This window comes from Ziziphus jujuba, chromosome 10 (genome assembly GCF_031755915.1).
Source record: "Ziziphus jujuba cultivar Dongzao chromosome 10, ASM3175591v1".
Classification (NCBI taxonomy): domain Eukaryota; kingdom Viridiplantae; phylum Streptophyta; class Magnoliopsida; order Rosales; family Rhamnaceae; genus Ziziphus; species Ziziphus jujuba.
The window spans coordinates 5,610,221-5,634,147 of NC_083388.1; the positions used below are offsets into that span (position 1 = coordinate 5,610,221).

At 37.3% G+C, this 23,927-nt stretch overlaps 2 pseudogenes; both read right to left on the reverse strand.

Moving 5' to 3' along the window:
- Positions 1-2,205: 2,205 nt before the first annotated feature.
- LOC112490716 (tryptophan N-monooxygenase CYP79A68-like) lies at positions 2,206-11,094 on the reverse strand (annotated as a pseudogene).
- A 2,225-nt stretch (positions 11,095-13,319) lies between these two features.
- Positions 13,320-23,661, reverse strand: LOC125420957 (tryptophan N-monooxygenase CYP79A68-like; annotated as a pseudogene).
- Between the last annotated feature and the right edge of the window lie 266 nt (positions 23,662-23,927).

Consider the following 23,927-nt stretch of genomic DNA (forward strand, 5'->3'; position numbering starts at 1 on the left):
ATAATAATAATAATAATAATAATACAGTCTTGGTCCCAAACTCTAAATTATTTAGTTTACCCTTTAATATCTTAAAAAATATACAGATACATATTCTACTGTTGATAATCAATAAACTGTAAGACAAATTTTAGATATGATCTTTATGGATATTGATGTTTAAAAATAACCAATTCAATATAATATTTTTATAATATATTAAAAGTTTATTTTATGTATGATTTTTATAGATTAAGTTATAAATTTCAAATCGAATATAATACACTAGATTATTTCTCTTAGGGCATTGGATTAAATTGTAATGTTGTAGAAGATTTTTTTTAAGGTAGAAATTATTGGTTGCATTGTAATATTGTGGCATTTTTGTGGAATTTGAACTTGAATTATAAAGTTTTTTATATTACTGATTATATTATTGTAATACTAAAAATTACATTGGGCCGGGTAAAAATTGAATCCAATCCCAAACTGATACAAATAACAAATTCAAAATCGATCAATATTAAATTCGATTGGATTAAAAAATTCAAAAACCAATCAATATTGAATCGGATTGAATATTGGTCAAATTCATTGGATTGGAACCGATAAACATCCCTAAAAATAATGGAGTTTTATTTTGGAGGTGTCTTTTTATAAGCATTTATTTTTTGTAAATTTATTTTTGTAGTATTTTTGTTAAAAAATGTTTTATAAAACCAGATTGTATTGTTTTTTTTTTTTTATCGTATATCTAAATAAACGAGTACTTATTAAATATAGTAAGTGTCACTATAAAAATATAAAATAATATATTTGTTTTATTTTAAATACGTTAGGAAAAAAATATCTTAACAAGAAGTAATTAGTTAAAAGGGAAATAACCCTCCTCAAATGTGTATTAATCCTATGTTTAAATTGATATATTTGTCCATATTTAGGGATTAAAGTTGCTGCATATAGAGGGTTAAATCAAAAGTTGCTGCATATAGAAGGTTAAATCAGTCTTCTTCATCTGCCTATTTCTTCTTTTTTATTTTCTCTCGGTTTCTTAGCAATTCTCTCTTTCCAAACACGATCACACGCGGTCGTGTAGAAGAATATTGAGAAGATGGTGAGGACCGCCAATTGCATCACTGTACTTTCTCAATTCACATAGCTTTTTCACTCTTTAATTTTTATTTTTATTTTTTTGTCTTATATTTATCGGCCGCATATTTGGTAATGTAGGGCCCTCCGTGTATTAGGCGAAGCTTATGTGATACTTTCAACCACACTTGGTCTTCAGGGAGGATGGGAATTTTTTTTGGATGGTGCAAACCTCATAGTCATTAGGATGAGAATTTTTTTCCGACTTTTATTTTTTTTCAATTAAGATAAAAAGACAAAAAAACAAAAAAGCAAAAGGCATTAAGACATTTTCAATTAAGATAAAATTGAAAAATTTTAGAATAAGGCAAACAAAAAGAAGTCTTATATTAAGTGATGAGATAAAATAAAAAAATAAAAAAAAATGTATTGTCACTTAAAATAAATAAAATTAAAATACAAGTAATAAAATGTTTCACTATATACAATAAAACTACTTTTAAATTTATTTTTGATAGTTTAATTTTTTAATTTGAACTTGTACATTCATCAAAACATTTTGATAAAAGAGTAATTGTGTGTGTATATATCTTTGATAAAAAGGTACATAATAAATGTAATTTTTTATTATTATTTTTTTAATCAACATTACCATTAGGAAGAGGAATTTTATCTAGGTAAAAATTTGAATGAGAATCTGAGAATGTATTCTTAATGGTATGATAATTATCTTGAAAGAGTACACTTGTCATATTTATTGTTTAATTAAATTGTTTAATTGTTCGATACGTTAGTTTTTAGTACATTTTTAAGGGTTTATTTGTTATTTTGATAGTTTAAAGGGGTTATATATAAATGTCATCTAATACAATATACCCAATCTATATAAGCTATATATGTATGCAGGAAAAGAATAATTCTTAATCTGTTATCTGTATAACAATGATTTAATATGTTAAGTGAAATCTGGATTTTTAAGGCTTTAAGTAGCCATTGCACATTAAATTTATTTTATTTGTTTTTTATTATGGATTAATAATTCTTGCAAATGTATTAACCATATTACAGAATGAAGGAAAAAGTTGAGAAAAATGCATTTCACGTGATATACACCTGTAGTTTCTGAAATTTTTTAAACTAGTTAATTGGATAAACACTTGCAGCCAAGCGAGGTTTTGCATGAGCATGAAGAGGAGTATTCTTCAACAAGAGTGAGTCGGCTTCAATTAGGTCAATTTTCTCCACACCTGGTGGCATGCTCCATGTAAACCCTTGAACAAGCCTAGCAAGCAGCATCACCGACATGGTTGTCCCGAGCCAACTGCCTAAGCAACTTCGCCTTCCAGTAGTGAATGTAATGAAGCGAAGCTCAGGTTCAGCAATACTTACTGAGTAGCAACTCCATCCTTCAAATGGCGTTTAGGGTCAAATCTCAAAGGGTTTTCCCAAACCTTAGGGTTTCGGCCTAATTCAAACCGGCTTAGCAATACGTGACTACCCTTGGGGATGAAATAGCCAGCACCAATGCAATCAGAGACAGAGAGATGGGGGACGTTAAACGGTGCAATCGGGTGAAGACAGAAAGCTTCCCTCAAACAGGCAGTGATATAAGGGAGATTAGGAATATCATGTTCCTGAACAAGCTTGTCTTTTCCAACAACCCTATCTAATTCCTCCACTGCCTTTTCAAGTTGTTCAGGTTGGTTGAGCATTTCCGATAATGCCCATTCAGCTGCATTTGAAGGATTGTCCACTGTTGCAAGAAAAATTTCCTGCATTGCATGAACCATAGATATACATTACCCTTAAAATCTAATTAAGGTGGAAGTACTTCAAATATATTTATATAAATATATATATATATATATATATATATATATATATATATATCGTTTAGCTTGAAAATTACTTTCTTTCTTTCTTTTTTCTTTTCTTTTTTTTTTCCTGGTATTGTATGTTTAAAGGGATAAAATATTCAATGAGGGGGAAAAAAATAAATTTCATCCTGCTCTTATAATACATATATGGAAACTTATTATTTTATTATATCATTAAGTAGCTATTTTAGAAGATATATAATTATTTACGAGTCTTTCTATTTTAAAAGATATATAATTGTTGACCAATTCGTATTTATTATAGTATATGCATGCATGGAAAAAGAAAAAAAAAAAAAAGAGAGAGAGAATGAAATTAAGCGAAGAAGAAGACGATATTCTTACCGTGATTTGTGCTTTGATCTCATCATCAGATAATAGAGGTTTTCCATCTTCATCTTTGAGTGTAATCAAAACATCAAGCAGATCCTCAGGCTCCATTTTCTTCCCTTCCCTCCATTGTTGAACTCTCTCGTTCACTATAACTTCTTGGTACTTCTTCAATGCCTCCATAACCTCACTAACCTTCTTCTCATGCCCATCCAAATCAAAAGCCCTCATCCATGGAAGATAATCCACCACAGAGAAAGCATAGAGGTGTAAAAGCAAAGTAAAAAGTGCAGAAACATGCTCTTCTTCTTCAACACTTGGTCCTCCCTCTTCACTTCCTTTCCCATAAAACCTTCTATTGAACATCATCTTCCTCACCACACTTCCTGTGTAATGTTGTGCTGCAGTTCTCACATTAACCACTTGCCCTGCAGAGCCAACGTTGGACCTCAAGTTGTGGATGTAGCGGACAAGGTTATCGGCTTCTTCATTTCATTTCTGGAGCATCCACTGCATTTTGGAACGGTTGAATACATCATGAACCAGAACCCTTTTCATCTTTTTCCACTGGCTTCCCATTGGTGTTACTATTGTGGCCAAAAACCCAAGACTCAAAATACCAGTATTAACGGTTAAAGATTGTTAGAGTTAGTGACCCGAATTCTTGTTGACCCGACCCGAAAAGCTCGCGGTGCGACCCATTTGGTGAAACTAATTTTGGAGAAAAATTTGGGGCTCTGTGGTGGAAGCGGAGGTCTCGGGCCGATAGGGTTTCTTCCGTACTATATATATATATTTTTGTTCAGCCGTTTTTTTGGGGTTTTAGGGTATCGCGAAATTTGGCTCACCTTTGTACCAATCTTTTCGATATTGGATTTGCTTCTCCCTGCCCGTGGTTTTTCCCGTCAAGGGTTTCCACGTAACTTGTGTGTTTGTTCTTCGTTTTCTTTGTTTCCGTTGCTTGTTATTTTTCTCCCAATTCCGTAACAAGTGGTATCAGAGCCGCGTCGATCTATTTGGGAATTTTTTTTTTTCTCCGATCATGGCAACAAAGTTCGACATTGAGAAATTTGAGCGCAACATGAGTTTCTCCATGTGGCAAGTCAAGATGAAGGCGATTTTGACACAGAACGGTTTACACAAGGCGTTGGTTGGCAAGGAGCAGATGCCGTCTTCGTGGGATGCCGAAAAGAAAGCCGAGGTTGATGAGCGTGCCCTATCCACCATTCAGCTATGCTTGTCCAATGAAGTTTTGAGGGAGGTCCTTGATCAGAAGACAACAAAGGACTTATGGGACAAGTTGGAATCTTTGTACATCACAAAGAATCTCACAACGAAACTGATTGCGAAGCACCGTCTATACACCCTTTCTATGGTTGAAGGTACATCTATTAAAACTCACATAGATGATTTTTCTACTATTTTGTTGGATCTGGCGAACATGGACATTAAATATGATGATGAAGATCAGGCCCTAATGCTACTGCGTTCCTTACCTCCATCGTATAAAAATTTTAGGGAGACTTTGATTTACAGTAATAAAACCCTAAAATTGGAGGACGTGAAAGCTTCTTTATATTCTAAGGAGTTGTTTGATAAGGAGTTGACCAGCAGTTCGGATAACAATAATTTTGGGAGTTCTGGAGGAGAGGGTTTGATTGTTAGAGGTAGAACATCATCTAGAGATCAAAATAACAATGGTGGTAGTCGGCCAAGATCGAAGTCAAGGTTTAGAAACCTTATTTGTCACTACTGTAAGAAAAAGGGGCACATCAAAACTGAATGTCGTAAGCTTCAGAATAAAAATAATGAAAAGAGTAAGGAACATGCCGAAGCCAGTGTCGCACATGAGGAAATTGAAGATGGAGATGTTTATTCAGTGACTGAGGATAGTTCGGGCAAGCAGGGATGGATTTTGGATTCAGCCTGTTCGTTTCACATCTGTCTCCATAGGGATTGGTTCTCTTCTTATGTTCCGGTGGATAAAGGTGTTGTGCTGATGGGAGATGATCATCCTTGCTGTGTCATCGGCATTGGAACTGTAAGGGTGAAGATGCATGATGGAATTATCAGAACACTATCTGAGGTACGTCACGTTCCAGATATGTCTAAAAATTTAATTTCTTTATCTGCTTTGGACAAGTCTGGTTGTTCTTTTTCTGGTGGAGGTGGAGTTTTGAGGGTTCTGAAGGGTGCTTTGGTGGTGATGAAAGCTAGCCTGGTTGGTACATTATACAGGCTACAGGGTTCTGTGGTAATGGGGTCGGCTGCTATTTCAGTGTCCATGTCAGATTCGGATGTTACTCGTTTGTGGCATATGAGATTGGGCCATATGAGTGAGAAAGGTTTGGCGATGTTGAGCAAACGGAGTTTGCTTGGTGATCGGAGTATCTCGAAGTTGGAGTTTTGTGAACATTGTGTGTTTGGGAAGCAGAAGAGAGTTAGCTTCAGTACTGGAATTCACAAAACCAAAGGTACTCTAGACTACATTCATTCAGATCTTTAGGGACCCGCACGTACTGCTTCTAAGGGTGGTGGCAGATATATGTTGACCTTCATTGATGATTTCTGCAGGAAGGTCTGGGTATATTTTTTGAAGCACAAGAATGACGTATTTTCTATCTTCAAGCAATGGAAAGCTTTGGTAGAGAAGCAGACGGAAAGAAGGGTGAAGCGCCTTCGAACAGATAATGGATTGGAGTTCTGTGATGATGTTTTCAATGAGTTTTGTAGAAACGAAGGGATTGTTAGACATCTCACAGTTAGAGGAACTCCGCAGCAAAATGGTGTGGCTGAGCGGATGAACAGAACTCTTATGGAGAAAGTCCGATGCATGCTGTCGAATTCTGGGTTAGCACAGGAATTTTGGGCAGAAGCAGCTGCTACAGCTTGCTACTTGGTGAATCGTTCTCCATCGGCAGCAATCGATTGCAAGACTCCTGAAGAGGTATGGTCTGGAAAACCTGCTAATTATTTAGATTTGAAGGTGTTTGGATGCCCTGCCTATGTTCATGTTAATGATGGTAAGCTTGAGCCTAGATCGAAGAAGGGCATATTTCTTGGTTACCTGCAGGGTGTAAAAGGATACAGAGTTTGGCTTCCTGATCCAAAGTCATCTAAGGTTGTGATTAGCAGGGATGTTGTGTTTGATGAGATGGCAATGCTGCATCCGAAAAAGGAGCTCGTTGTTTCAGACAGTATGCCAAAGCAGGTGGAGTTTAGGGTGGAGGAAGTAAGTACTTCACAGAATGGTTCAGTTTCAGGCCCATTTGAGACACCCACTCATGCGGAAGAAGAGAGAAGTGAGGAGGTGCAGGAGCATTCGATTGCCAAGGATAGACCTCGCAGGGAGATCAAGAAGCCCTCTAGTTTAGCTAACTATGTCACTTTTGCTTGTGTTGCAGCACAGGAGATCGAAAGTCCCAGTGATCCTTGCAACTATTATGAAGCCATTTCATGTGAGGATTCTGCAAAGTGGTTAATTGCTATGCAGGAAGAGGTGGAGTCGCTTCATAAGAACCACACTTGGGAGTTGGCATTACCTCTAGAGGGTAAGAAGATTGTGGGATGCAAGTGGGTCTACAAAAAAAAAGAAGGCATTCCTGGTGTTGAAGATGCGAGGTACAAAGCACGTTTAGTAGCGAAGGGGTATTCACAGGTACAGGGAGTTGATTTTAATGATATATTTTCCCCTGTCATTAAACATACTTCTATTCGTGCTTTGTTAGCGCTAGTTGCTATGCATGATTTAGAGTTGGAGCAACTAGATGTGAAGACCGCTTTCTTGCATGGTGAGCTTGAGGAGACAATTTATATGCAGCAACCCGAAGGTTTCGAGGTTGAAGGAAAAGAGGATCATGTGTGTTTGTTGAAAAGGTCCTTGTATGGTTTGAAGCAATCTCCTCGTCAGTGGTACAAGCGGTTTGATGGGTTTATGGTTAGCCATGGCTATTCTAGAAGCCAATATGATAGCTGTGTGTATTTTAGGAAGTTGGAAGATGGCTCATTTATCTATTTGTTGCTTTATGTTGATGATATGCTGATAGTGGCCAAGAAGAAATCCGATATCAACAGATTGAAAGCAGAATTGAGTGGTGAATTTGAGATGAAAGATTTGGGAGCGGCAAAGAAGATTCTTGGTATGGAGATTGAGAGAGAGAGATCTGCAGGTAAACTTTTCTTGACTCAAAGATCTTTTGTTGAGAAAGTTCTGGAGCGTTTTGGAATGAAGAACGCTAAACCTGTAAGTACTCCATTAGCTACTCATTTTAGATTGTCTGCTGATATGTCACCACAGTCGGATAGAGATATTGAGTATATGTCACATGTTCCTTATTCTAGTGCTGTTGGTAGTTTGATGTATGCTATGGTGTGTACCCGTCCTGACATTGCACATGCTGTTAGTGTTGTGAGCCGGTATATGGCTAATCCTGGCAAACAACACTGGCAAGCTGTCAAGTGGATTCTAAGGTACTTGAGAGGCACTACTAACACTTGTTTAGAGTTTGGTGGAAGTAAGGAGGGTGTAAATGGATATGTTGATGTAGATTTTGCTGGGGACCTTGATAGAAGGAGGTCCACTACTGGTTATGTATTTACTCTTTGAGATACTTCTATCAGTTGGAAGTCTGTTTTGCAAGCAACAGTTGCACTATCAACTACAGAAGCTGAATATATGGCTATGGCTGAAGCGGTGAAAGAAGCTATTTGGTTAAGGGCGTTGATAGGTGAGTTGAGCTCTGAGCAGGAGAGTACGGTCATCAATTGTGATAGTCAGAGTGCTATCTATCTCACTAAGGATCAGATGTTTCACGAGAGGACAAAACATATAGATGTTCGGTATCATTTTGTACGTGATGTTATTGCTCGTGGAGATATTGTTGTCAGCAAGGTGAGTACTCATGATAATCCTGCTGACATGATGACCAAGGCACTTCCGGTAGCCAAGTTTGAGCATTGCTTGGACTTGGTTGGTGTTTGTTGTTGAGCTTTGCCTTTAGGGGCTTTTGTGGAAGAGGATGGCAACTTTTATCGAAGATTGGAGTTTTGTATGTCTTTTCATTCCTTATATGGAATTCGTGTCAAGGTGGAGATTGTTAGAGTTAGTGATCCGAATTCTTGTTGACCCGACCCGAAAAGCTCGCGGTGCGACCCATTTGGTGAAACTAATTTTGGAGAAAAATTTGGGGCTCTGTGGTGGAAGCGGAGGTCTCGGGCCGATAGGCCCGAGACCGTAGCCCACCACTGAGCCCGATGGGGGTGCGGGGGCAGCACCCCCGCGGTATGGACCTGTTCAATTTTAGGGTTTCTTCCGTACTATATATATATATATATTTTTGTTCAGCCGTATTTTTGGGGTTTTAGGGTATCGCGAAATTTGGCTCACCTTTGTACCAATCTTTTCGATATTGGATTTGCTTCTCCCTGCCCGTGGTTTTTCCCATCAAGGGTTTCCACGTAACTTGTGTGTTTGTTCTTCGTTTTCTTTGTTTCCGTTGCTAGTTATTTTTCTCCCAATTCCGTAACAAAGATCTTGATGGGAAAACTGCATCATGGTTCTTCAAGAATTCTCTAGCGATTTCCGATGAACTGACAGTGATGACATTGGTGTTTCCTAAGCGAAAGCAAGCGATATCTGTATCAAGTTCTTTCATGACACAGTTAATCCACCGGTATGCGGGTCTATTCCTCCACATCTCGGGGACATTTCCGACCAGAGGCCATGGAGAAGGACCTGGTGGAAGAGAAGGGAGTCTCTTGTTTTTGTTAAAGATGATGAAGTTATTTTTGTGATGAAAGATGACAAGGGAAAGGAAGAGGATTGCAAATGGGATGAGTTTTTGAGTGTTTAATGAAGAGTATTCATAGGAATTCCATTTTTGAGGAGGGAACAAAAAGAAAGAGAAAATAGGGTTTAATGATGCTACTGCTGTGATATTCAAAATCTGCTCCATGTCAATCCGCATTAATGGAGGACTGATAAACTGAGGATGGTGTGGAAGAAAAAGGGTATAAATAAAGCACTGTATTTATAGACAAGTAGGTGAAGGAAGTAGCAGCAGAAAAATCGTGTACACACTTCTGAGAACCACCTAGTGCATGCGAGTAATTTATTATCATTATCATTATTTTTACTTTGACTAAATAAAATGATTTTTTTACCTTTTATGTTGCAAAACGACTCATTAAATTTTGATTATTTTGGTCCAACTATTTCTTTTTCCGTATAAAATAGGTGATCGATTTTATATAGTTTAGTATTTGGTGATTTTTTTTACTTTAATGTTAATAATCGACTCAGTAAATTTTAATTGTTTTGGTCAAACTATTTCTTTTGCCATTTGAAATAGCTAATTTTATATAGCTTGATCATGGATATAAATGTCTATGCCTAATTTTATACAGGCTAATCATGGATATAAATATTTACGATATTATCGATATCTCTGTATATTTTTAATGTAAAATATATTAGTCAACATATGCTATATTTGAAAAGGTAAAATTTATCTATCACCCTTCAATAATGTCAATAATTATTGATAAAATTTAAAAAAAATATGGGTATAGATTTTTATAAAAATATTAAAGAAATATCATAATCATTGGTGGTTATTGATAGATGTGTTATTGATGCCAATATACACTGTTTAATTACTAATTATTTGCAATTTTTTTATTTTTTACTTTTAACAAGAATAAAAATTAATTATTGTAATTAAGAATTTATGTATTTAGATAATATTTATTATATTTTTTAAATTTCAATATTATATATGTATTAACAAACACTATATTTATTTAATCGTATGTATATATATTTATATATATATATATATTATATTATATTATCAAAATTTTCATTAATATCGACATATCTATAAATATTTTTATGAAATTATAATTTTCATATTTTTGCCATCCAATACTCAAAAATATCCAAACTTAAACCGAAGAAGTTATTAATTCATAAGTCTACGCGGGCGTTTCCGGATATCTTCCTTGTAGATCCAGCGTGTACTTCAAAAACTAAAACTAGACAAGGATAAACACTACTCCGACATAATCAAGTGATTATTTTCTGCTTCAAAACCTAATTATTATGATATATGTATAGTTTTATATTTGGGCCGGTTGTTATAATGGTTAATAAAGACTAATTGGCTAATTTTTTTTTTTATATCGCGGCTAATTTTGTTACATATCGCTCTTGTGATCTAAATGTTATATTCTGCTCTAAAAAATAGTTATTATTATTTATGTATAGTTTTATATTTGGAGCGGTTGTTGTAATAGTGTTTTTTCTTATATATATATATATAATAGTTAATAAAGACTAATATATTGACCTTTTTTTTTTTTTGTTTGTGATATTACGCGTCTTGGTTATTATTAAATAAGTCTTGAATAATATATATATATATATATATAGATGCAAACAATTGGGATCTTTTCCTGAACTTTACCATGAAAACCACTACGCATTGTAAACAGTGTTGTCTATATAAAATATTCTAATTTAAAAATAATTATTACTGTTATTTATGTAGTCTCCATACTAATTTTGACTGGGTCCTTTTTTATTTACTTATTTTTTTTTTTTTATAGTTACAACAAATTTTTATACCAAGTGGTCAACCAAGCACATTTTAAGTCGGGTCTTTTCGTTGGTTATAAAAATTAATTGACTAAAAGTAGCACTGCACTCCATTGTCTTATGTTACAGGTAAAGGCTTAAAAGCATCTTGAGGTTAATTATCTAATCATTATCTTTAATATATTACAATACTATGACTGTGTATGTAGATTTAAGGAACATAATGCGCTATTATTGTTAATTGATCGATTTAATTGGTTTTATTACTAACAATTGGTATCAAAGTATGATTCACACACATTCATAGACCTTGTGTTCTTGAATGACAAAATATGACTTTATATTTAGTAAAAATAATTTTAAAAAAAAAACAAACAAATCAAATGTTTCTGTGATTAAATTCTTGATTGAATCCAATGATTGGGTTTTGTTATACATCTTGAAATTCGAATGTGCTAAGGCCTTTTGGTCGGATTGTTATTAGTTCAAACCCCTTCAAAATCAAAGATTTGTGTTTTGGGTATCTCGGGTTTTGTCGTTGCCGTAAATCGATGCCAGCAATTATTTTTCGCTAAATAATGTGAAATTGTTTTTGGACAATTTGATACCTTGGCGTCAACCAACTTGGTCTCAAAACCCATTGTTTCGTTCAAAACCGTAAACACAGCCGAATTTATCTCCTTGAGTGGGCGTTGCCTTTCCATCTGAGATAACGTGAAATTGAGCTGGGGGTTTCGATGCCTATGTCTGGGTTTCATAAAAAATAATAATAATAATAGTAATTAACAAAAAAAGAAGAAAAAAAATGCGAGATATATATAGAATCGCAAAATTTCTTATGTCCATACTTTTATCGAAGCAAAACATATTCAAACCTATTAATACATATCCCATTAAACAAGAATGGGGTTTTATTTGATTCTTAGCTTGCACAAAATAATGTGTCTAGAAATAATATGCTAAAATATAACCCTAAAAAATAGTTCTGACTTTATAACGTAACTATATAAACTTTAAAAAATGTATGAATAAATAAATTCTCATCACAATCCAAATTTAATTCCTTGCTAGCTACCATGGGAGATCATATATAATTGGCTTAACACTAGGAAGCAATCAAGATCTTGCATGGTCATGAAGAGGAATGTCTTTCAATTACAAGGGTAAGTCAACTTCAGTTAGGTCAATTTTTCCACACCTAGTAGCATGCTCCATATAAACCCTTGAAGAAGCCTTGATAACAGCATCATCGTCATTGTCCTCTCGAACCAACTGTCTAAGCAACTTCACCCTTCTGGTAGTGACTTTAATGAAGCGAAGCTCAACTTCAACAGGACTGACTTGTTGGTGAGGAACTCCTCCCTTCAAATGACACTGCGGTCAAACCTCAAAGAATCTTTCCAAACCTTAAGGTTTCGGCCTAACTCCAGCCGGCTTAGCAATGTGTGGTTGTCCTTGGGGATGAAGTAGCCAGCCACAACGCAGTAAGAGACAGAGAGATTGGGCCATCGAACGGTGCAATCAGGTAAAGACTGTAGGGTAAACGCGGAAGCTACTCGAAAATATAGATGATTTGGAGGCTTGGTTATTTCATGGCATTGGAGGAAGCTAATTAAATGAAGTTATAAATGATTGGCATCTGTGTCTAATTACATTTAATTTAGGATAATATATTTTATGAATTACATCTAGTAGCCAATTATAGAAGGATTGAGAAATGATAAATATTTTGTTGTTGAACAAGGACATGGATGAGAACTATTACTCCTTTTAAGAAATTAATATTTGTAAAAAAAAAAAAAAATTATTATATTTTCATTTTTTTTTAAAAAACAGTAATTGGGATTGTCTGTTTAAAAATCTCTCCTTTTTTTTTTTTGTCTTTTATAAATGTCGTTACGACCACATGTATAAATGTTATATACATGTATGCATAAGAGGGGGGGGGGGGGGGGTGGGTGTGGGGTGTGGGGTATATCTTATCCACAGGGCTTTGTGGCCATTGCACATTATATTTTCTATTGTATTTGTTTTATTTACTTTTTGAAAATTACGATATAATTCTTGCAAATATATTTGCTATATTTACATAAAGAAGGAAAAAGGTAACAAAAATACAATTCAAGTGATATTTGTAGCTTCTGAAAAATTCAAGAGAATTAGGGGGGCCCCAATTTATACAAATAGTGAAAATTTTTAGTTCGCCAAATTTGGGGGACAAAATAAAAAAATAAAAGAGCTCAACGCATACAAAGGTTGAGACAGAACCAAATAACCCATCTTAGGAAAACATGCATGTTTAAATCTTTAAATATAAATCCCATCAAACAGCAAACGAAGTTTTAATCAATTTTTAGCCACCGCCATGAATAGTTTTGCGCTTACATAAAATTGATATTCCTAGCTATATCGACCTATGTTGGATATGTATATCATATATAATCTAACTAGTTAATTGGATAAACACTTGGAGGCAAGCGAGGTTTTGCAAGGGCATGAAGAGGAATTTCCTTCAAGAGTGAGTTGGCTTCAGTTAGGTCAATCTTCTCCACACCAGGAGGCATGCTCCATGTAAACCCTTGAATAAACAGCATGACAGTTATGGTGGACCCGCGCCAACCACCTAAGCAGCTACGCCTTCCGATGGTGAATGTAATGAAGCGAAGCTCTGGTTCTGCAAGACTTACTTGTTGGTTAGCAACTCCTTCCTTCAGACGGCGTTCTGGGTCGAATCTGAAAGGGTCTTCCCAAACCTTAGGATTCCGGCCCAGTCCTAACCGGCTTAGCAATATTCTGCTTCCCTTGGGGATGAAGTAGCCGGCCACAACACAATCGGAGACGGAGAGATCGGGGAGATTGAAGGGTGCAACCGGGTGAAGACGAAGAGCTTTCCTTGAACAGGCAGTGACATAAGGAAGATTGGGAATGTTATGTTCTTGGACAAGTCTGTCTTTGCCAAAAACCCTATCTAATTCCTCCACTGCTTTTTTAAGTTGTTCTGGTCGATTGATAGTGCCCATTCTGCTGCATTGGCAGGATTGTCCACTGTTGCAGGAAGAATTTCCTGCTTTCGCATGAACCAAATTAATTAAGGGAAAAGTACTTTATCTGTCTTTTTTGTTTGAAATTTAAAAAATTTATATATTAATACATAAATCATACTTCTAATAAAAACTGAAAAGAAAAAGAAAAAAAAAAGGGAAAGAAAAAAGATCAATACATATTTACATATAATATGCACTATTAATTTTGTACACATAAGAACTATAAATTTTATTTCAATTAATTTGATTGTATACTTTTTTAATTCGATTCAACTTACTGCATATCTTTTTTTGGAAATGGCAAAATAACCTCCTATGATAAGAAACTTTATTGCATTTATTTATCTTTAATGCATAAATAAACGTGATTTGTAACGTTTGTTCAATAATAATAATAATAATAATAATAATAATAAACGTGATTTGCATGATCGCAAATTTTCATAAGATTGTTAGATAATTAATTTCTAACCGTGATTTGCGCTTTGATCTCTTCATCGGACAATACAAGGTTTCCAATTTCATCTTTAAGCGTAATGAAAACATCATGAAGATCCTCAGCTTCTTTCCTCCTCCCTTCCCTCCATAGTTGAACTCTCTCATTCACTATAACTTCTTGGTACTTCTTCAATACCTCCATGGCCTCCTTGACCTTCTTCTCATGCTCACCCAAATCGAAAACCCTCAACCATGGAAGATAATCCGCTACAGAGAAAGCATAGAGATGCAAAAGCATTGTATAAAGTGCAGAAACATTCTCTTGCTCTTCAACACCAGGTCCTCCATCTTCATTCCCTTTCCCATAAAACCTCAGGTTGAACATCATCCTCCTCATCACGCTTCCCCAGTAATGCTGTGCTGCGGTTCTCACGTTAACCACTTTCCCTTCAGATCCTCCATTGGAGCACAGGTTGTAGAGGTATCGAACGAGGTTATCGGCTTCTTCATTGCGTTTCTCGAGCAGCCATTGAGTTTTCGAATGGTTGAATAAGTCGTGGATCAAAACCCTTGTCATCTTCTTCGACTAGTCTCCCCATGGTGTTACACCCGTGGTTAAAAACCCATGACTGAAAATACCGGTGTTTATGGTTATGGGTCTCGAGGCGAAAACTGCATCCTGTTTCTTTAAGAATTCTCTGGCGATTTCCGGTGAATTCACCGCGATGACATTGGTTTTTCCTAACGGGAGCAAGCGATATCGAGTGTTAAGTTCCTTCATGTAAAATATTAAAAATAAATGAAATAACCAAAGGTAATTGACTTGCATTTCACGTGCAAGGTCCAGAAATATATACACGAGATGGGAGACTTATCTAAAGCCTGTACAAGTTACCAGATAGATACAAACTCTTGTGAGCTGATATATCACTGCAGATAAAGATAAACAGTACAGCTAATAGGATAATACACAGCTACACCTAACCCGGTTGGACACCATTATCTAATATTCTATCATCCCCCCTCAAGTGAAATGGGGGAGAGACAACATTGAGCTTGTCTCGGAGAAGGTTGAACCGAGCAGTGGACAGGACCTTGGTGAAAATGTCAGCAATTTGCTCAAGAGTAGGAATATAATGCACGTCTAATTGCTGTCATTTTACTTGATCGCGAACAAAATGGACATCTATTTCAATATGCTTCGTGCGACTATGGAATACAGGATTAGCAACTAAGGACCCGGCGCCCATATTGTCGCACCAAAGAACAAGGGTAGCAGAGGATGATATTTGTAACTCCTTCAATAATTGTTGGAGCCATGAGATTTCAGCTGCAGCATGAGCAAGAGCGCGATACTCTGATTCTGTGCTGGAGCGAGCGACGACATTTTGCTTTCGGGAAGACCAAGAGACAAGTGTAGTGCCAAGAAAGATACAATAGCCACTAGTTGATTTGTAATCATCAAGATTGGACGCCCAATCGGCATCAGCAAAATCGGTGAGAGAAAGACCAGTAGAGGGTCGAATCCATAATCCCATATGTTTTGTGCCTTGTAGATAACGGAGGATTCTCTTATAGGCAGACCAGTGGACATCCGTAGGAGCATGCATGAATTGACTAAGTTTGTTAAAAATGAAGGAGATTTCAGGCCTTGTAACGGTAAGATATTGTAAGGCACCAATTGTACTCCGATATAAAAAAACGTCAGAAAAAGCAGTACCAATGGAGGCAGCTAGTTGAGTAGAAGTACTAGCAGGGGATGGACTGACCTTACAATTCATCATCTGGACCCCGACTAAGCAAATCATTGATGTAACTATGTTGGGAAAGATGTAAGCCATGCTTGCTCCGATGAACTTGGATACCAAGAAAAAAATTCAAGGGACCGAGATCCTTGAGGGAGCAGGTGTCATGCAACTTTTTGATGAATTTATCAAGAAGTAAAATATTATTACCAGTAACAAGGATGTCATCAACGTAGACAAGTACCCAGACCACACCCAAAGTGTTGTGGAAATAGAAAAGGGAAGAGTCCAGCTTGGAATTATGGAAACCCCAACTAGTCAAAGTATGTTTTAACCGATCATACCAGGCACGTGGTGTAACACCCCGTCCCAAATCGCACCGGAATCCGTGCACGTTGACCGAGGTTGACTGTTGACCGTTGACCAAAGGGGTCAAAAGTTGACTTTTTGACTCGGTGGGAATTTCGAGATGACTAGGGTACCGTGGCAAAGTGCACGATGCCACGAGTTCGTAGACTGGTAGCACGTCGAAAACGGAGCTACGGTTTGAAAGTTATGGACGAAACAAGTTGCGGTCCAAACTATCCAAGGGGTGCCGGAGTTGACTTTTTGTTTATGGGGAATTGAGCTTTGACTCATGCATGGTTGTGAAGTGCTCGTCGATACGAGTTCACAGACTAGCGGCACGCTCAAAACGGACATTTGGTTAAAAAGTTATGGACGTTTGAAGTTTACCGGATACCGTATTATTTTAATATTTTTTTGGGTCGGTGAACAATGAAACGCCACGTGTCAGTTTCTGATTGGTCCACGTGGCATGAACAGTGTCACGCAGGGGTTTTATTTGTTAAAACACTCGGGGAAGAGAGAGAAAGAGAGAGAAGAGAGAGAAAGAGAGAGAGGAGAGAGAAAGAGAGAGAGAGAGCCACTGCCGGCCACCGGATTTTGCCACTGTTCCGGCCGAGTTACTGTACACGCACCGGACAGAAAGCTTGCCCACCTCATTTCTGGCAAAACCTCCAAGTTTCACGGCGAACGGCCGCCGGACGCGCCCGGATCGGACGTCCGAAGTTTGGCGGTGATTTTTCCCCTCCACCGCCGGCCACCGCGAATCGGCACTGTTCCGGCCATTTTCCGGCCACACGCGCCTAACAGCCTTGATCCTCTCCTCAATTCCGGCCTACCCACCAAAAATCACGGCCATCGGACCACCGACGCGCCGGGATCGGAGCGTTTTCCGGCGAGGGGTCGAAAATCTTCAAACGGTGATTTCTCCGCCGTCCGACCTCCGTTTTGCTCACCGTCGGTTCCGTTGGATTGCTCTCCTCACGATCTACAAATCTGCAAAATTTCACAGCAAACGGCCACCGCCGGAAAATACTGTTCCGGTGATGGTTGCCGGTGACGTGGCGGCCCGCCGGAAATTACTGTTCCGGCGAGTACCCGAAAATTTCGGCCAGCTCCAGTCCGCAGTGTTCGACCTCCTGAATCCAAATCCGGCTTCCGTTTCCACCAATTCGCGACGGTTTGGGAGAATTACGGAGCCGAAACTCGAAAAGCTTTCCGGCGAGATTCCGACCCCGTCGGGTTCGATCACCGGAAAGTAAGACCGAATCCGTGATCCTCATCACGCGAGCTTCGATTCGGTATATAACTCGTAACCCTTAGATGTCGCTTGGTGTTCGCTCCCCGGGTATCCATTTGGGAATTACCCGAATAAAATATTAATATTTTTGGTTTGTGCACTGTGGTTGTTTAGGTGCACGCGCGAGTAGTGGAGTGGATCCCGAGGAGGATCTTAGTTGATTTGCGCTCTCCAGGTGAGTGACCCACCTTCAAAAATTATTTTGGGCAATTAATTAAATTTAATTGGTATTTAATTTAGTATTTAATTACGCTCATGTGGTGTGGTTTAATTATGGTTTTAATGCGGTTTAATTTAATTTATTTGTTATGCATGAGCAAGGTATGTTTCGATATTAATTTTACGTGGTTTCAAATGTGATTTCTCGGGCATAATTGGGTTAAATATTTTGTGAAAATATTTGGTTAAATTTTATAAATTATGCCCGCGGTATTTTTATGGTTGCATTTTGTATTTCGAGAAAATTGTGGTTTGTTGTTATCGCTGTTTCGTACCGGGTGATTGGATAAAATATGTGGGATGGTGTTTTGTGAAATTTTGGTATACTTCCCACGGTGGTTTTTGGAAAAACGGTACGGTTGGTTGTTTATGTTTATTTTTAGACGCACTCATACAGTATTGGTGTTCTGGTGTATGGTGTATGGACACGTGGTTTAGCACGCGGTTATTATATGGTTTAGCGTGCGGTTTTTACTTCACCCGTGAGTTGCCATTGGACCGTGGGCAGGCAAGGTTATTGTTGCGCACAGCCGCCCCCCTCCTTGGCCGGGTGATGGTTTTTTTTTAGCAGTCGGTACTGTCGGGACGCCGAAGTGACCACTGCAGGTTTCTCTCTTTAACCTCCCGCCAGTCGGTGCTCGGGACGCTGGGTATCGGAGGGCATCACCGGTATATGGTGTGGTGTGTCAGGTGTAATTGTCGGTGTAATTGCAAATAATGGTTTAAACCCCAAAGGTGTTCAAAATTTATTTATTATAATTTATTATATTTTTATTATATATTTGGGGTATGTATTTATTTAATTGTTGTTGTTAAATTATTTAATCCCTTGGTTTTTGGGAGGTATGCACATTGGGTTTTGCGAAAAGGTTTTAAAAAGGGAACATTTCAAACGGAGCGATTGGTGAGAGTTTTGAGGGAAATCATTATTTTCCAAAGGTTATTATTATTTATTATTAATTGTTGGTATTTGTTCCACTCCTTAATTATTATTATTTTATTATTATTATCAAAAGGTGTTCAGTAGTTCGGGTTACTCACGGAGATGATTAGCATCTCACACTCTTAAATTCCGTTCCCTTAGGTGCAAGTGGTGGTAGACGTTCTTCCGGAGCGAACCAAGTTTTCCGCTGCTGTTGTGTTTCGAGAAGTTTCTTTGTACTCTTTCATTTCAGTGTATTATTTCTTTTCAGCCTTGTTGTATTTCTGTTGTTTAGCACTTCTTAAAGCTCTGTATACTATTGGAATACTTCTGTTTTATTTATGCACTGGACTGTTGTTGCTTTGAGAAGTGCTGGAATTTGTGGAATCAGTTTGTAGTTTGTGGGAGGAATAAGGGGATGTTTTTAGAAGTGTGTTTTCAGTGCAGGTAATTTGTGGTAAGTAAATCCCTTAGGGAAGGCTCTGTCGGATTTTCCTTTGGAGGGTCCGGTAGGGTTTCCCTGGGATCAGGGCTGTCTAGGGTTCCGGGGAAGGAATTCTGGACGGGTCCTGACACGTGGAGCTTGGCGAAGGCCATAGAGAGACCGTTGAAGTTTACCGACGGCAAGAGGGCGAGCAGGATCAATGAACCCGGTGGGTTGTGGCATGTAGACATCATCCGTTAAAACACCGTTCAAGAAGGCATTATTAACGTCAAGTTGACGTATTGGCCAATCCCGGGAAACAGCAATGGAGAGAATAACACGGACAGTGGAAGGTTTAATAACAGGACTATAGGTCTCAGAAAAATCAAGACCCGGCTTTTGATGAAACCCCTTGGCCACTAAACGGGCTTTATGACGAAGGATCGTTCCATCAGGATTGCGTTTTAGTTTAAAGACCCATTTATTACCAACTAACCTTTGAGTAGGGTGAGGGGGCACTAGAATCCAGGTGCGGTTGTCTTGTAAAGCCTTAAACTCAAGTTCCATTGCATGCTTCCATTGAGGACATAAGAGGGCAGACTCAACAGATGGTGGCTCAATAGCTGATGCGGCAGGTTGAAGAGATGCTGAATAATATTTTGGTTTGAGATGCCTGCCTTACCACGGGTGACCATGAAATGGGTAGGTTGCAAGGATTTGATAGGATGACTTGATAATGGAGAGGAATGAGGGGAGTTGGTATGAGTGGGAGTAGGTGGTGAAATACTATTTTGTAGATTCTAATAGCACGGGAAATGGAGGCATGGGGGTCACCTAAAAAGGAGGTTGTGGTAGGTGGTGAAAAGGACGGGTTAGGTGAGGAGGTATGATGCAAGGAAGAAATGTTAGGCATGGAGTCTATTTCTTAATTTGTTTCTGGACGGGACTGATTAGAAGATGGTAAAGTTGGCATGACTAAAGAAGGCTACTCACGTGTTGATGCCCCAGACGTGTTGTCCTGCATGGAATTGTTAAAAGATAAAATAGAAAAAGGAGAGACAGAAGAAGAAGGAGAGGAATTTTGGTTGTGGGTCCCAGCTTTTTCAAAAAAAGGATATACATATTCATTAAAAATGACGTTGGAAGATATATATATATTTTGCCAGAAACTAAACTCAAGCACCTGTATCCTTTATGAGAAGAACTGTAACCAATAAAAACACAACGTTCAGAATGGAAAGTAAATTTTCTTGAGCGATAAGGTCTTAAAAAGGGAAAACACTCACAACCAAAACTCTTGAGAAAGGAAAAATCAAATTTTTTATGAAAGAATTTTTGAAAAGGGGATTGAAAATTTAAGACTTTAGTAGGGAGTCGATTTATTAAAAATGTGGCAGTTGAACAAGCATCCCACCAATGAGAAAAGGGCATGGAACTTTGAGCGAGCAAAGTTAAAGCAGTTTCAGTAATATGACGATGCTTACATTATTTTGGTTATGAGTGTGAGGGCATGGATGTTGAAAAAGTATTCCAAAATTGTGTACAACATTTTTAAGAGGACGATACTCTCCTCCCCAGTCAGCTTGGAAGACTTTAATTTTTTTATTAGTCAAATTTTCTACCATTTTTTTTAAATGAAGGAAAATATTGGTTACTTCAGATTTTTGTTTCATAGGATAAATCCAAGAAAAACGTGTAAAATTATCTTCAAATAAAATATAATATCTATATCCTTCAAATGATTCAACAGGTGCTGGGCCCCACACATCAGAAAAAACTAATTCTAGTGGAGTATGACTAACAGTATGCGAGGGAGGGGCAAAAAGCCTTTTAGTTTTGCCTAATTGACAGAAGGGACAAAAGGAATCACAAGAAGAACTAACAGAAAAAGAATTATTGTACTGTGAAGCAACTTTATTCATTATCAGAGATGATGGATGACCAAGTCTATAATGCCACAACTGAGAAATAGGAAACTTAGTATGAAAAGAATAAAAATGTTCAGGATTATTATGTAAAGATGCTAGAAACAAACTGGAAGTCCTAGAAAAATGATTAGAAATTTTGGGCAGCAACACTTGATAGAAGCAATACCTTCTTCGAATCCTTGTCCTTTACAAAAACAAATTTAGAGTTAAACTCCACAATAACATTATTATCTTTAGTTAGACGAGAAATACTCAACAAATTTCGAGTAATATGGGGAACATGCAATATTTCTTGTAAATTAAGTAAACCAGAATGTGTATTAAAACTTGAGCAACCAGTATGTTTAATCTGCAAACCTTGACCATTACCAACAAAAAGTTTGTCATCTCCCAGATAATCACTTTTTTTGGTGATATTTGAGGGATCAGAAGTAATGTGATTAGTTGCACCACTGTCCATCAGCCATTCAGGATTAGCCACCACATCAGGAGAGGCATAGAAAGCCTTGTTATTATTTTGGGCAGTAAAACTTTCATCATACCGATGCCAACATCTATCTGCACCATGTCCTGGAAGTTTGCATATTTGACAAAAAAATTCTATTATTATTATTATTATTATATTGACCTCCTCTTCCACGTCCTCTGCCGCGACCCCGTGAAGGATTATTACCTCTCATACTTGAAGACCCAATATTTGTATTATAGTCATAGCCACGAGTAGTATCTGTAGCTCTCCTATAATTAATGCTTCGGCCAGAAACAAATTTTCTTCCCTGTCTGTCAGCAACCTGAGCTGACATAATCTCAGGAGAATTGGCTTGAAGGATGCGCACTTCCTGATTCAACAAGAGAGACTGAACCTCTTCAATATCAAGAGATATACGGCTGGAGTTAATATTTGCTACAATTGCATCATACTCCAATGGCAATCCTGCTAATAACTGCATAATAAAATCCTCATCAGAAACATGAAAACCAGCCATAATTAACGAGTCTGCTATGCTTTTTAGTTTGGTGAGGTATTCTGTCATGGACATTGATTCTTTCTTGGTTGTTTGAAATTGGACTTTCAATTGCATTATTTTTTCTCGTGATTGGCTGCTAAAGAGACGTTCAATTGAACACCAAAGTTGATGAGATGTTAGCGACATTAGTGCTGTTGAAGCCTTAGTTAGCTGTGTGTGAATTTCTGGCGAGATGGAAGATAGTATCCAGCCAAGAAAGGCTTGGTCTAGTCTTCTCCATTTGTAAAAGTCAGGATTTGGTGCCGGAGTCTGCACACTTTATCCATCGTTGGTGGAAGAGACCATAACAGTACTTGGTGGAGGAAGCAAGCTTCCATCAATGAACGATTCCATGTTACCTCCGATGATGGCAGGTAGCATCTGTGATCTCCAAATAAGATAATTATGTTGTTCCAAACGAAAAGGAAAGTTATAATTTGGTAGGCTAACATCTGTAAAATTGGGAATAGCACGAGCAGGAATGACAGCAGAGGACATAATGGAAGATGAGTTGTTGGCCATTGGATCAAAAGAAATAACTCGTTGGAGCTTTAGAAAGGCTCTGATACCATGTAAAATATTAAAAATAAATGAAATAACCAAAGGTAATTGACTTGCATTTCACGTGCAAGGTCCAGAAATATATACAAGAGATGGGAGACTTATCTAAAGCCTGTACAAGTTACCAGATAGATACAAACTCTTGTGAGCTGATATATCACTACAGATAAAGATAAACAGTACAGCTAATAGGATAATACACAGCTACACCTAACCTGGTTGGACACCATTATCTAATATTCTATCACTTCATGACACGGTGAATCCACCGGTATGCTGATCTGTTCCTCCACATTTCGGGGACACTTCCGATGATAGGCCATGGAGAAGGACCTGGAGGAAAAGAAGGCACTCTCTTGGTTTTGGTAAAGATATTGATGAAGTTGGTCTTGACAAGAAAGATGACAAGGGAAATGAAGAAGATTGCAAAGGTAATGAGTTTTTGTGCAGTTGAAGAGTATTCAATTGAATACCATTTCTGAGGTGGGAGCAAAAACAAAAAGACAATAGGGTTTGATGCTGCTGCTGCTGTAAGTCTGTTCCATGTCAATTGGCATTCATCAAGGACTCAGAAACTAAGTGGTTGGTGTGGGAATAAAAATTTACAGAAAGCAATGTATATATAGAGAAGTGTACGTATGAAGGAATTTGTAGTAGAAAAATGGTTTAGAAAATCATGAGAATATTCATATATTGTAATTAAGTATATACGGATAGATTTAAGGATTTTTTTTTTTTTTGAAATATATTTTCAAGGATTACTTTGATTAAAAAGGCTCAGTAATTGATTAAATTTTTGAACTATTGTTTCTTTGTCCCTATTCACGTCCAAAGTCTCTTCCATGTCAATTGCCATTAGTTCAGAACTTAGAAACTAAGTGGTTGGCGAGGGAATAAAAATTTACAGAAAGAAATGTATGTATAGAGTAAGTGTATGAAGGAATATGTAGTAGAAAAATGGTTTAGAAAATCATGAGAATATTCGTATATGGTAATTAAGTATATATACGGATAGATTTAAGGATTTTTTTTTTATTTGAAATATAGATTTGAGGATTAATTTGATTAAAAAAGCTCACTAATTGATTAAATTTTTTAACAAACTACTTTTTTTTTTTTTTT